Here is a 15,347-nt window from a genome sequence, read left to right as displayed (position 1 = left end):
ACATTTCGTCCTAAAGCAGCAGAATATATATTCTTCTCCAGTGTACATGGAACGTTCTCCAGAATAGACCACATACTGGGACACAAATCAGCCCTCAACAAGTACAAAAAGATCAAGATCATACCGTGCATATTTTTAGACCACAATGCTATGAAACTCAAAATCAACCACAAGAAAAAATTTGGAAAGGTAACAAATACTTGGAGACTAAAGAACATCCTACTAAGGAATGAATGGGCTAACCAAGAAGTTAAAGAGGAAATTAAAAAGTTCATGGAAGCCAATGAAAATGATAACACCACAACCCAAAACCTCTGGGATGCAGCAAAGGCAGTCATAAGAGGAAAGTATATAGCAATCCAGGCCTTCCTAAAGAAGGAAGAAAGATCTCAGATACACAACCTAACCTTACACCTTAAAGAGATGAAAAAAGAACCGCAAATAAAACCCAAAACCAGCAGAAGACAGGAAATAATCAAGATTAGAGCAGAAATTAATGCTATTGAAACCAAAAAAAAAAAAAAAAAAAAAAAAAAAAACAGAAAAGTAGAACAGATCAGAAGCTGGTTCTTTGAAAGAATTAACAAAATTGATAAACCACTAGCCAGTTTGATCAAAAAGAAAAAGGAAAGGACCCAGATAAATAAAATCAAGAATGAAAGAGGAGAGAACACAACCAACACAGCAGAAAAAGAAGCAATAATAAGAGAATATTAAAAGCAATTATATGCCAATAAAATGGGTAATCTGGAAGAAATGGACAAATTCCTAAACACATATACTCTACCAAAACTGAAACAGGAAGAAATAGAAACTTTGAACAGACCCATAACCAGTAAGGAAATCAATTAGTAATCAAAAATCTGCCAAAAAACAAGAGTCCAGAGCCAGATAGCTTTCCAGGGGAATTCTACCAAACATTTAAGGAAGAGTTAACACCTATTCTCTTGAAGCTGTTCCAAAAAATAGAAATGGAAGGAAAACTTCTAAACTCTTTCTATGAAGCCAGCATTACCTTGATTCCAAAACCAGAGACCCCACTGAAAAGGAGAACTATAGGGGCGCCTGGGTGGCACAGTCAGTTAAGCGTCCGACTTCAGCCAGGTCACGATCTCACGGTCCGTGAGCTCGAGCCCCGCGTCGGGCTCTGGGCTGATGGCTCAGAGCCTGGAGCCTGTTTCCGATTCTGTGTCTCCCTCTCTCTCTGCCACTCCCCCGTTCATGCTCTGTCTCTCTCTGTCCCAAAAATAAAATAAAACGTTGAAAAAAAAAATTTTTTTTAAAAAAGAAAAGGAGAACTATAGACCAATTTCCCTGATGAACATGGATGCACAAATCCTCAACAAGATATTAGCCAACTGGATCCAACAATACATTAAAAAAATTATTCGCCACGACCAAGTGGGATTTATACCTGGGAAGCAAGGCTGGTTCAATATCCACAAAACAATCAATGTGATTCATCACATCAATAAAAGAAAGGACAAGAACCATATGATCCTCTCAATAGATGCAGAGAAAGCATTTCACAAAATACAACATCTTTCTTGATAAAAACCCTCAGGAAAGTAGGGATAGAAGGAGCATGTCTTGAGATCATAAAAGCCATATATGAAAGACCCAACACTAATATCATCCTCAATGGGGAAAAACTGAGAGCTTTTTCCCTAAGGTCAGGAACAAGACAGGGTTCCTCTCACCACTGTTATTCAACATAGTGTTGGAAGTCTTAGCCTCTGCAATCAGACAACACAAAGAAACAAAAGGCATCCAAATCAACCAGGAGGAGGTTAAACTTTCACTCTTTGCAGATGACATGATACTCTATATGGAAAACCCAAAAGATTCCACCAAAAAGATGCTAGAACTGATTCATGAATTCAGCAAAGTTGCAGGATATAAAATCAATGCACAGAAATCAGTTGCATTCCTATACATCAACAATGAGGTGATAGAAAGAGAAATCAAGGAATCTATCCCATTGACAATTGCACCAAAAACCATAAAATACCTAGGAATAAATATAACCAAAGAGGTGAGAAATCTATACACTGAAAACTATAGAAAGCTTATGAAAGAAATTGAAGAAGACACACACACACACACACACACACACACACACACACACATAAAAATGGAAAAAGATTCCATGCTCCTGGATAGGAAGAACAAATATTGTTAAAATGTCAAGACTACCCAAAACAATCTACATATTCAATGCAATCCCTATCAAAATAACACCAGCATTCTTCACAGAGCTAGAACAAATAATTTGTTAGAACTAAAATTTGTATGGAACCAGAACATACCCTGAATAGCCAAAGCAATCTTGAAAAAGAAAACCAAAGCAGGAGGCATCACAATCCTGGACCTCAAGATATACTACAAAGCTGTAATCATCAAGACAGTATGATACTGGCACAAAAACAGACACTCAGATCAATGGAACAGAATAGAGAACCCAGAAATGGACCCACAAACGTATGGCCAACTAATCTTTGACAAAGCAGAAAAGAATATCCAATGGAATAAAGACAGTCTCTTCAGCAAGTGGTGCTGGGAAAACTGGACAGCAACATGCAGAAGAATTAACCTGGACCACCTTCTTACACCATACACAAAAATAAACTCAAAATGGATGAAATACCTCAATGTAAGACAGGAAGCCATCAAAATCCTCAGGGAGAAAGCAGGCAAAAACCTCTTTGATCTTGCCCGCAGCAACTTCTTACTCAACGCGTCTCCAGAGGCAAGGGAAACAAAAGCAAAAATGAACTACTGGGACCTCACGAAAATAAAAAGCTTCTGCACAGCAAAGGAAACAATCAGCAAAACTAAAAGGCAACTGACAGAATGGGAGAAGATATTTGCAAATGACATATCAGATAAAGGGTTAGTATCCAAAATCTATAAAGAACTTATCAAACTCAACATGCAAAAAACAAATGACCCAGGGAAGAAATGGGCAAAAGAGATGAATAGACACTTCTCCAAAGAAGACATCCAGATGGCCAATCGACACATGAAAAAATGCTCAACATCACCCATCATCAGGGAAATACAAACCAAAACCACAATGAGATACCACCTCACACCTGCCAAAATGGCTGACATTAACAACTCAGGCAACAACAGATGTTGGCGAGTATGCGGAGAAAGAGGATCTCTTTTGCACTGCTGGTGGGAAAGCAAGCTGTTGAAGCCACTCTGGAAAACAGTATGGAGGTTCCTCAAAAAACTAAAAATAGAACTACCCTACAACCCAGCAATTGCACTACTAGGTATTTATCCAAGGGATACAGGTATGCTGTTTCAAAGAGACACATGCACCCCAATGTTTATAGCAGCACTGTCAACAATGGCTTTTTTGGAAAAGCCCAAATGTCCATTGATGGATGAATGGATAAGATGAATGGATAAAGAAGATGTGGTATATATATATATATATATATATACACATATACATACAATGGAGTATTACTCAGCAACCCAAAAGAATGAAATCATGCCATTTACAACTACGTGGATGGAACTAGAGGGTATTATGCTAAGGGAAATTAGTCAGTCAGAGAAAGACAAATATCATATGACTTCACTCATATGAGGACTTTAAGACACAGAACAGATGAACATAAGTAAAGGGAAGCAAAAACAATATAAAAACAGGGAGGGGGACAAAACATAAGAGACTCTTAAATATGGAGAACAAAAAGAGGGTTCGTGGATGGGGTGATGGGTAAATGGGGAAGGGGCATTAAGGAATCTACTGAAATCATTGTTGCACTATATGCTAACTAATTTGGATGTAAATTTAAAAAATAAAATTAAAAAAATTTTTTAAAATCAATTGTTAAAAAATTAATAAGGTCCACACTTGAGATTTGTGCATTTTGTAGGTGGGTTCTACATCAATGAGAGAAGAGAGACCAAGAGACTAACAGCCTTAACAAGCAAACTTATGGCAGAGTCTGGACCAACTCCCGGTTCAAAATGAAAACCAGTTATTAAAGATCATTGGGAGTCAACTGGAGAAGTGGTAATGTGGACCAAATGTTAAATGTTATCAGAGAATTATTTTACATTTTCTTAGGTGTGATCGTTGTATTGTGGTTGTGTAGGAGAATGTCCTTACTAGGAAATGTACCCTGGAGTATTTAGGGGTGAAGTGTCATGATGTCTGTAATTTACTTTCAAATGGTTCAACAAATATGCCTGCGTGGGAGGAGGGTGGAATGTATTCACACAGAGACAAAGAAAACAAATATGGAAAAAATGTTAACCACTGTTGAGTTGAGGTAGTGGGTATAAAGGGGGTCTATTACATTTTTTTTTCAACTTTTCCGAATATTTTTAAATTTCTATAATAAAAACTTGTGGGGTGGGGGAGAATATAGGAACCTGAAGTGACCACCTGAAAATGACAAAGTAACAAAGAAGACCCTAGGACAAAATCTAGGAATCTTGACTTCTAATTCTATGCCCTCCAGGACATTGTTTCTTCCCGGTGTCACAAACCGATTGTTAAATATGAACATGCTTTTTTATATCAATTTCCTTCTGCAAGGTACCCCCAATAGTCTAACCAGATGACACAAAGACACCCCAGATTTCTTTTCAAAATAAATTGAACTTGCATTCTGCCCGCAGACCTACACCTCTCTCTGCAAATATCTCTCCTCCTCCCCCTCTCTCTCTCCTTCTCTTTCTTACTTTCTGTCTGTCTGTCTCTCTCTCTCTGCCACCCCCTCTAGACACCTCCCTCAGGTTTACACAGCCACTTTCAAAACCTCGCCACAACCACTTTACTCACGTCCAAATTCCCTTCTTCTAATGCAAAAGCTAAATTGAAAGCTGAGTGGCCGAGGCAGCACACAAAGCCCCCGTGATCCCCCTCTCCCCCCAGGGCAGGAGGGGGACACCAGACAACGCAGCTCTTCTGTTTGAGGTTCACTAGCCCAGCTGCAGTGCTGAGCGGAGCTTCTCAGGTGGCTGGGCCACTTTGAAGGTTTACTTTCAATTAAAAAAAAAAATAAGAAGAAGAAAGAAGCCAAATCAGCAGCTGTCAGGGATGCAGGGAAGATTTATTCAGGGTGGTCAAAGGGGAGCGGCCAGCAGTAAAGGCCTGGAGATAGACGGGAAGGAAATTCAAGCTGGAGAGAGAAATTCCTCCTGGCAAGGTCAGGCCGGCACTGGGCTGGTCCTCCTGGGTAAGGCGGTGCTGAATCCGATTGCGGGGCTCGGTCACAAGGGAAAAGAGGGTCCTGTTTGCAGACACTTGGAGGGTGGGCTTGGGGAGGTGAGCTACCCAGGGGAAGTCAACCGATCGGGCCTTGAACGCACAGCTTATTAATCAGATGAAACCAGGCCTGCGGGATCAAAACATGACTGATTTTAAAATTGCTTCCTGATTCAAAAGCTGGTGTTGCCCACCTCAAAATGTGATGAGGGGTGAGGAGGCCAGGTCCCCGGGCAGTTCTGCAGGCACAGAGCCTCCATTGAAGTCCGCCTGTGTGGAGAAGCCACGCAGATGTGGAGAGAATAGAGGCAGCCAGGGTCTGCGGTTTTATCACCTTTCATTTCCTGTCTCTGTTCTTCTATGGCTTCAGACATTTGACACGCTATTGTGAAAACTAATGTGTGCTTTTCAGATGGAATGAGCCAAGTTCCCAGTTAACCCTGATCAATGCCCTAGTAACTAATAGAAGTAAACAGTTACGCTTACAGGCCCCAGTTTGAAAACACTATCTTCTCAGCCTCTCTCCCCAAGGCTACTCTCCTTCTCCTTCCCACCCAATCTTGGAGGCCATGGGAATATAGAAGCCAGAGTGGGTTCTGTGCCCCACACCCTTCCGCCAGAGGTGCTAAGTGTCCAAATTACACCTGCTCGAATTGCACCATGGGTAACAAAGGTTACTATGAAGCTGCTGTTTGTGCCTATGGATGTTGCCCAAATATCCCAGACTTCATTAGCCTGTGATTACTTTAAGCATGAATATATATGTATATACACATACATACATAATTTTATTGTAATGTAGACAGAAAAAAGAAGCATTTAATTTTCAAAGAAATTATAATAGACTAAGCCTACACCTGTCTGATCCCCAGACATTGGCCTTTTTTGTACCCATCCTGTCGTTTCTGACAGATGCCCACAAGCCAAACTGTCAGCTGCAGTCAGCATGAGGCAACCACCATTTTTTCCATCTCCAGCTCTCCTTTGTCCTTGCCCACCACACGTGAAGTCTCCTGCATGGGGAAGGCACAGTACTGCCAATGCCCGGCAGGAGAATCCAGTGGTCATATTGAAGTCCAAACGATGTGGAGACCGAGTTCTCAGAACAGTGCTGGGCTTCTGGCAACATGGAGGAAAACGCATCCTTCCTAGCTCTGTGTCATACTTTGACATCTGGTCACCCAGGCAGTTCTGTTGTGCCAAGAGAATCACAAAGTCTTTCTGGAGATTTTTTATCAACTTCTGGATCACCCTTTGCCTGGAAGAGAGTCCTCAAGTAAAATAATTCTAGCAACTTGTGGTCCTCATTCCTGTCTCCAGAAAAATTCAAATATAAGCCAGGAAGATAAAATTTCTCTTTCCCAAACTGCAAAACAAAACTTCACAGAATTTTAATAAATGAAATGTATATTGACTGATAGAGATGGAATGAAAGTATAATCTGCATCAACAGGATCTGGGACTCTCCTTAGTCAAAATTTTGTGTAAATCTAAAAAACCTACCAACACTGAGGAATGCCCCAACTAAATGGAATGGAACATTGGGGGCAAGATAAAGATTCTAAACTTGGCTTAGACTCATGAAACACAGTGTAACAAGAAATTATAAATGATTACATAATTAAAATAATTTCTCCTTTTACCTCCTAATAATACAAGCTGCTTTTGGGGCTGGACATTAACTAGACCTGAGCTGCAATACCAGAATTAGCCAGTAGATAGTGCTGTCTTAAAAGGAGAAAACAATATTGAAAACTGCTTTTAGGAAGATAATCGAAGTTAGAGTATCATGAGTTCACAGCTGCCTCCGACTATTAAAGTTTTGGATATTTGGGCATACCAATCTTATAAATACACAGCTACTTTGGGGGGTCACCAAGAAATGTAAAGAATAGATGAAAAAGAAATGCCAGTAAAATAATAGTTTAGGAAAGATGTGCATAGGTTTGTGTATGTGTAAGAATAAGAAGAGAATTACTGTTTAGAGTGAATTTTGGAGAAGAAAGACTTTTCCAGTTTTATTGAGAAATAATTGACATATATCACCATATAGACTTAAGGTATCCAGCATGATGGCTTGATTTATACACATGGTGAAAAAATTGCCACAATAGGCTCAGCTAACATCCATCTTTTCATATAGATACAATAAAAAGAAAAGAATAAAGGAAAAAAATTTTTCCCCTTTTGATAAGAACTCTCAGGATTTGCTCTCTTAATGACTTTCCTATATATCATACAGCCGCATTAGCTATAGTCATCATGTTATACACTATATCTTGGTACTCATTTCTTTTATAACTGGAAACTCGTACTTTCTGACCACCTTCCTCCAATTCCCCACTGTTGCTCTCCACCTCTGGCAGTCACCAATCTGGTCTCTGTATCTGTGAGTTTGTTGGGGTTCTTTTATTTTGTTTTGGGGTTTTTTTAAGATTCCATATATAAATAAGATAACACAGTATTTGTCTTTCTCTGTCTGACTTATTTCACTTAGCCTAATGCCTTCAAGGACCATCCATGTTGTCACAAATGGTAGGATTTCCTTGTTTTTTCATGGATGAGTAATATCCCATTGTATACATACACTACAATTTCTTTACTCGTACATCCATCAGTGGACACTTGGGTTGTTTCCATGTCTTGACTATTGTAAATACAATTGCTGAGAACATGGGGACACAGAGATCCTCTATTACCTTTGGATATATTCCCAGAAGTGGAAATCCTAAATCATATGTTAGTTCTATTTTAAAATTTTTGAGCATCCTTCATACTGTTTTCCATAGTGGCTGTACCAATTTTCAATCCCACCAACAGTGCACTAGGATTCCCTTCTCTCCACATCCACGTGAGCATTTGTTATCTCTTGTCTTTTTGATGATGGCCATTCTAACAGACATGATGGGATAACACACTGTGTTTTAGTTTGCATTTCCCTAACTGATTGGTGATGTGGAACATCTTTTTGTGTACAACAAGTACATGTTCTTTCATGTATCTTTGGAAAAATGTCTATTTAGGTCCTTTGCCCATTATTTAATTGGGTTATTTGGGGGTTTTGCCACTGAGTTATGTGAGTTCTTTATGTGTTCTGGGTATTGACCCCTTATGAGACCCATGATTTGCAAGTATTTTCCCATTCCATAGGTTGTCTTTTCAGTTTGTTGATAGTTTCTTTTTGCAGAAGCTTTTGGGGGGGGAAGAAAAATTTTTCATAGGCTTTGGAGATCCTGTAATGCAGTGATTTTATTTATTTATTTTTTTGCAGTGATTTTTTTTAAAAAAGCAATAGTTTGTCATGTTTTCACAAAGGAAAGATTAGCGGATGAAACAAATGAAATAGGCACAGAAAAACTTTTATACTTTCCTTTTAGTCTTAAGGGGTTTTTAAGAGATTCCTTGAGAAAAAATTCTTGTTCTTGGAATATGCATGTCTGTGTATGTGTGTGTGTGTCTATGTGTGTGTGTGTGTCTGTGTTTTTGTGTGGCTGTGGAGGGAGTAGATCTGTGTGGGTGTATAGATGTGTGTATGGGTTGCTGTGGGTGTGTGGATATGTGTGTGTTTGTGGATGTGTGTGGGTGGATGTGGGAAGATGTATGAGACAAGGTGGATGCGTGTGTGTTTGTGGATGTGTGTGCACGCTAGTGCCCTTATGGGAGCGCCTTGGCTCAGTCATACCTTCTAGTGGGGGCCGGGGTGGGGGGGGTCGTTGTTTTGTTTTCACAGAGTTTATACAGCCTTCCCTGATTTTATGAGCTTAATTCAATTTAAAATATTGACAAGTGAGATGGCTGTTATCAGATTTCTTTGAATTGTAACACAAAACCATATTGCCTATGTATTTATTCAGCGGCCGCTCCCCCAGAAACGCGAAGCAGAAAAACTATGTGGAGTTACTGCCATCTTGTGGAGAAAATAGAGCCTAACTATTGTGAAAGTGGGGGAAAGGACCGTTATGTTTGGGTTTCCTTGATTTGGATTTGTTTTGTGTTTATTTGATTTGATTTGGGGTTTTGTTGAGTTCATTTACACTCACTTCCTCATAAAAGCTCTGATTCACTAATGTTCCTGTGTGGGAGGAGTAAGCAGAGATTTGCTAAGTGTGGAGAGGCCGTGTGGGATGGGGCTTATGCATCCTGGCTCTAGTGTCAGACTCCCTGAGTTCAAGTTTGGTGACGTTACCTTCTGATTATATCACAGGGGCAAGTCATCTACTCTCTTTGTTCTTTAGTTTCCTTGTCCACGGCAGAAGAATAACAATGGTGTCTGTTTTACACAGGTGTTCTAAGGGATAAGGCAATTAATCCTGTCTGTCACGTACACAAGTTTCCACGTTATCATTATCCATGCAAATCCTATTGTACCTTTTTCCAGTGGAAGCCTTGTCTATGCTGGTCAGAGAGAACAGCTACATGGCCTTGCCATTGAGGGACTGGGTTGCTTGGAGAGACAGAGCCAGACAGGGTAATTCTGCAACAGCACAGCTGTAGGGCACTGCCCTCTCTTGCCTCCCTACAAACATCACTATAAACGAACCATTCATCATGCTGTGTCACTTCGTGGCTGCGCACATTTGTGTGCAGGTCCCTGTTGATTCCAAGCTAGCTGACATGTAACCCTTAAAGGCAAGGATGGACTCCACCTAACCTGCCCCCCACCCAGTGCCCACTATCTGATGGGAACACTGTTGGAGCTATTTTCTCAAAGCAGCATACGTTATCCTCAGTCTGGAGAGCAATGTAGAAGGATGTGGGCTTTAGAACTCCAGGCGACCCTCTTCTGGGTCCTCATGAATGCTAGAGAGTAAGGAATACTGAGGACTAGATCAGGGTGTCCAACTCCATGCCAGGGGGACCACAGGCCCTTGAGAGCTATTCATAGGTCAGTAATTGTGAACTTCAGCCCAGCCTGAGCCAGTGAAATTAGAGGAACAAAACCCAAAAACAAAGGTTGAACTCAAAACAGTTGTCTTCCAGAAACAGGAAGTCAGAAAAGAGAACGTCCAACAAGTTGCTTAACTGCGACCTTGGCCATTACCCAGACAGCCTAGATTGGGGCAAGAGCACAGGAAGGATAGAGCAATCATTCTGAAAACATTTGTCTTCCAGGTTCTTAGAAGGACCGGAAAAAAGCCTTTCTATCAAGGAAAAAGTATACCTTTTATGTCTTTACCTTGACTATTAAAAGCTTCAGGAAAGGCTGAACGTCAGAAAAAGGTTTCAACAATTCTCTAAACTTTTCTTAGGATTTCCATTGCTCTGCTGATGTTGCCCATCTGTTCTTACATGCTGTTGATCTTATCCATTCATCATAGTTGTTTTAAATTCCCAGTCTGATCATTCCAACATCTCTGCCATGTCTGGTTCTGATGCTCTCTCGATGTATTCAGATTGTGTTTTTTTCCCTTTTGGTATACCTTGTCATTTTTTTCTGCTAGCCAGACTGGATGTACTGAATAAAAGGACCTGCTGTCAATAGGCCTTTATAATGTGATGGGGAGGGGAGTGGAGGGGAAGTGCTCTTTAGTCCTGTGATTAGGTCTAGGTCTTTTAGGGAGCCCTTGACTCTGAACTGTGAATTCCACAAACTTTCTGGATTTTTTTTCTCCGCAGTTAAATGGGTCAGGATGGCTACTGCCAGCTGGAATTGGGTACTTTCTTCCCCCAAGGTCAGTTAGGCTCTGTAATACCTCAGCAGGTTAACTAACCTGCTCTGGTTAACCAACAGTTACCTAAACTTTTCCTGCAGGACGTTTCCTTTTATGGTCAACTCCTTGTGATCTGTGGTAAGAGAACAGAGAAAGGCAGAATTGCAATCTGAACAAGATAAGTTCGGCTTCTTCCGCTAATCCTTCATAGAGCTACTTATCACTAACCAGACTGGCTGGTTCTATTTAAAGTCTTCTCCTTTCCCCTCTTCTTCTCAGTAGAAGTTCAGGCATAGAAAGAAATCACTACAGGCATGAGCAAGGAGAAAGGCATTCAAAAAAGACAGACTATTTAATACAAACCGCACAACCAGTTGCGGTGGAGTTAGGTTGCGGGACCTGACTTAAGGTAGAAACTTGAAGAAACTGAAGGAGGCAATTAAGGGAGAGACGTACATAGCTAAGAACAGCTTGTTGAAACTTGTGATGCCCTTTCTCTTCCATCCCCACAACGCAACTTTACCCTCATGGGTGCGTCTACCCTATTTGTTTATGATGGTTCAAAATCAATTACCCTTGCTATGAAGTCATTTTGCAATGACTATGTTTCTGTGGAGAAGTAGGTCTGCCCTTAAAAAATGTCTGTCCCATTACATAAGAATGTGTATGTCTCTTTTCTCAGCTCCCACAAAAGAACGAGTGATGTAAATATCTACATCTCTCTGGAAATCAACGCGGTAGGGTAAGCGCTTGCCATGTCCGCTACCTATTGCTGAATACAAACCACTCCCAAAATGCAGTGTCTTGCCATTGCTCAGGAGTCTCTGGCTTAGCCCAGTGATTCTTCTTGTCTGGGCCACACTAGGCTCCCTTCAGCTGGTCTTGGTTAGCCTGCATTTGCCCATGAATCTCCAATTGGCTGCTGAGTCAGCCTGGGTCCAGCTGCTCCAAGATGGGCTCAGCTACTACAGCTTGATTCTGCTCCACATGGTCTCGCATCCTCCAGTCGCGCAACCTGCGTGTGTGCACCTGACAGCTGAGCAAGGTTCTAAGAGTGAGAACAGACATGCACAGGCCACTTGAGACCTATCTGCCTTGTCACTTCTGCTGCCTATTAGTAGCAGTTTATTGGCCACAGCAAATCCCTCTTGATGAAAAGAGCTGCAAAGTCACATTGCAAAGGGTGGGGATACAGGAAGGGATAGAGAATTGTGTCCATTTGGGCAGGCTCACACGATGTATAAGGAAGACAATCAGATCTTCATGATATCCCCAATGTCTGAATATCCCCTGGAATAGATTTTTATTATCTCTTTCCTCTTCTTTTGGTAACCGTACCTCTCTTCATTTAAGGAAACGGTTTCTCCCTCTCCAGGTCACATAGTTTGAATGGGCTGACCCTGCTTCCCTGCCACAGAGATTAGTCTGAAGGAGGAACTAACCCAAGAGGGCAGTACTAGCATCTACTCTCCCCCACAGGGATTGGTCCTGAGATATTAACACAAGATAACCATTGGGCACTCAATTGATATTTTCCAAGATTTTTTTTTCCTCATCATTACTAGGAGAGGTGCTGTCCCCATCGGATCAAGAAGAACATGAGCATTCATCATCCCAGCCTTATGGAGAAGCCACATGTAAAATAAAGTTGTCACAGAGTCCCTGGACTATCTCATACCATTGTCTTTCTGCACTTTGGCAACAGAAACCAAGACACTCACTTTGGCCCAGGTGGTTCAAATGGTATTTCTGTCACTTGTAACCTAAGGAATCCTAGCTGAAAGAGCCCCAGAACATAAAATTTCAAACAGAAAAGGCCACATTTGTACTCTCTGGGGTACTCACTAGTTTCATGAATCACTCTTCTTTCTACATATAGAGCAGGAGTTGTAATTCCCATGATGGAAGAAAACAACCAGTAAATGGAAGTAACTAAATGAAGGAAAGTATCCTGCCCCACCCACCATGGAAGTCTGAGCACTGGCGACCCTACCCCTTTGGCATCTAAGCCCTAACTATTGGGCATGAAGCATCAGTTAGAACTCCAAGTATTGGTCCCCTGGGATCCCAGATTCTCTTTGATTCTCTTTTGTCTCTCTCTGTCCCTAAAGATGGTTATTGCTCGCTTAAGTTTTTATGTATGGGCTCTGTCAACATCTACTTCTTTCTCATTTAGTTTTCCAATAGCCTGTATTTACTCAAGTCTTTGTATTAAATTCCTTCTGTTTGAAATAATTAACATACCCTCTGTTTCTTTGACTCAACCCTGACTGATAACAATCATTAGAACACCAAGTTTATTTTGTATGCTAGAATTTCTTTTTCTGAAATCATAATGTGAAAAATAATTTCTTCAAATGCCAAGATCCTTGCTACAAGAAAGTAGTTACCAACCAGCCACAAAAAAAGACTTCTGTAAAATAGTTATGATTGTTCTGTTACTTATATCAAAGCCCTCATGATTCGTAAAAAGACTAGACCTGAAGTGTCAGTCATAATTAGCATTTATATCCCTAAATCTGTCTTTGTTCTTCTTGAATTTATTTTTCTTAACGTTTATTTATTTTTGAGAGAGAGAGAGAGAGAGAGCTTGGGCAGGGCGGGTAGAGAGAGAGGGAGACACAGAATCTGAAGCAGGCTCCAGGCTGTCAGCACAGTCCATCTTGGAGCTTGGAGCCACGAACCGCAAGATCATGACCTGAGCCAAAGTCAGATGCTTAACCGACTGAGCCACCCAGGTGCTCCTTCTTGAATCTATTTCTTTCTCTTTTAAAATTTTAAATATGTATATATTTTTATTTTTTTTTTAAATATAATTGATTGTCAAGTTGGCTAACATGCAGTGTGTACAGTGTGCTCTTGGTTTTGGGGGTAGGTTCTTGTGGCGCATTGCTTACATACAACACCCAGTGCTCATCCCGACAAGTGCCCTCCTCTATTTCTAAACAGGTCAACCAAAGCCAACGCTCAGGAAACAACATTCTAAGAAATGTTCTGCTAATTATACCAGTGAAATTGGGTCTGGATTTAAAATGTGTTAGTATTTTAAATTTTGAAAAATACGTATTTTAAAATACTTAAAATTAAGTATTACATATTGAAGTATTTTAAATCAATTTGAAATTAGGTATTTCTATTTAAAATTTAATAAGTATTTTTAAGTCAGCTCTATATGTGGAGAAAGGGACAATAAGTACTCATCTAGAACAGGAAACTTCATTTCAGGGAAAAATTCACCTGAGGATATTATGAGAAGTTTAGATATACAAACGCGTGTTTCTAAAAATGGAATTACATTATTTTTTTTCCCTAGAAACACCTACACCAAACTAATAATTATGACTGTTTCTTGGTTACAGGAATTGTTTTATTATTGTCTTTTTATGATCAGTACATACTACTTTACTTCTAATGCAAAATATATTTTGAAGTTTCTCCAGGGCAAATTTAAAAGCCTTGGATTTTAAACCTAGAATTTATATTCCATATTCAAGGAAAATGCCTAATGAATTCCTCCTCAATAAATATCTACTGCGCACCTGTGGGGTGCCTAACACTACAGTAAAAGAACCCCAAAATAAAACTCCTACCCTATGGAATTTCAATCAACAAAGTTCATAGGCATCTTTACAGTTAGGTAGCTAACACACGGTAGACTCCTAACAAATGTTTGTTAAATGAATACATGAAGGTACCATCAAAAGTATTTATTTATTCAAACACTCATTTCACGGAGGCTTGGCCTTGTTCTGTTCATTCATCATACATGTATCATATTTCATCACTTCCAAGACACACATTGCTCACATTTCAACAACTCTGAAATCAGAACGGGACTTACTATCAATGTGATTTTTAAAGTATTGTTTCATTGGGGCTCCTGGGTGGCTCAGTCAGTTAAGCATCCACTCTTGATTTCTGCTCAGGTCATGATCTCATGGTTCGTGAGTTCAAGTCTCATGTCGGGCTCTGCGCCGAGAGCATGGAGCCTGCTTGGGATTCTCTCTCTCCCTTTGTCTCTGCCCCTCCCTGCTCGTGTGCTCTCTCTCAAAAATAAATGAATATTATAAAAATGAACATTTTTTAAAACAACAAATATTATTTCATAGACAGTTTGCAGCATTTTCTTTGAAGTGGCAAAAAAAATAACAGTATGTTTTACATTGATCACATCTTTGAACGAGACATTTTCTATAGTTTAGAAAATACATTATGAATATTTATGTTTGTTTCCCCTAGGGTTCAACCAGAAAAAGTTTTCATGGGGCCACACAATTCAATAAACATTCACGGCTACAGTAATCATATGAAATCCCAACTACTAATGTATAAATGTCAAAGCCAATAGCTGACAAGTAACAACTTTATAAAAAGTTGTGTATTTGTAAGGGTTCATTTCTCAAATTTTCAACATTACTATTGAATGTTTTTTTTAAATATGAAATTTATTGTCAAATTGG

Source organism: Felis catus, chromosome D3 (genome assembly GCF_018350175.1).
Source record: "Felis catus isolate Fca126 chromosome D3, F.catus_Fca126_mat1.0, whole genome shotgun sequence".
Classification (NCBI taxonomy): domain Eukaryota; kingdom Metazoa; phylum Chordata; class Mammalia; order Carnivora; family Felidae; genus Felis; species Felis catus.
Note: the sequence above shows the minus strand (reverse complement) of the source record.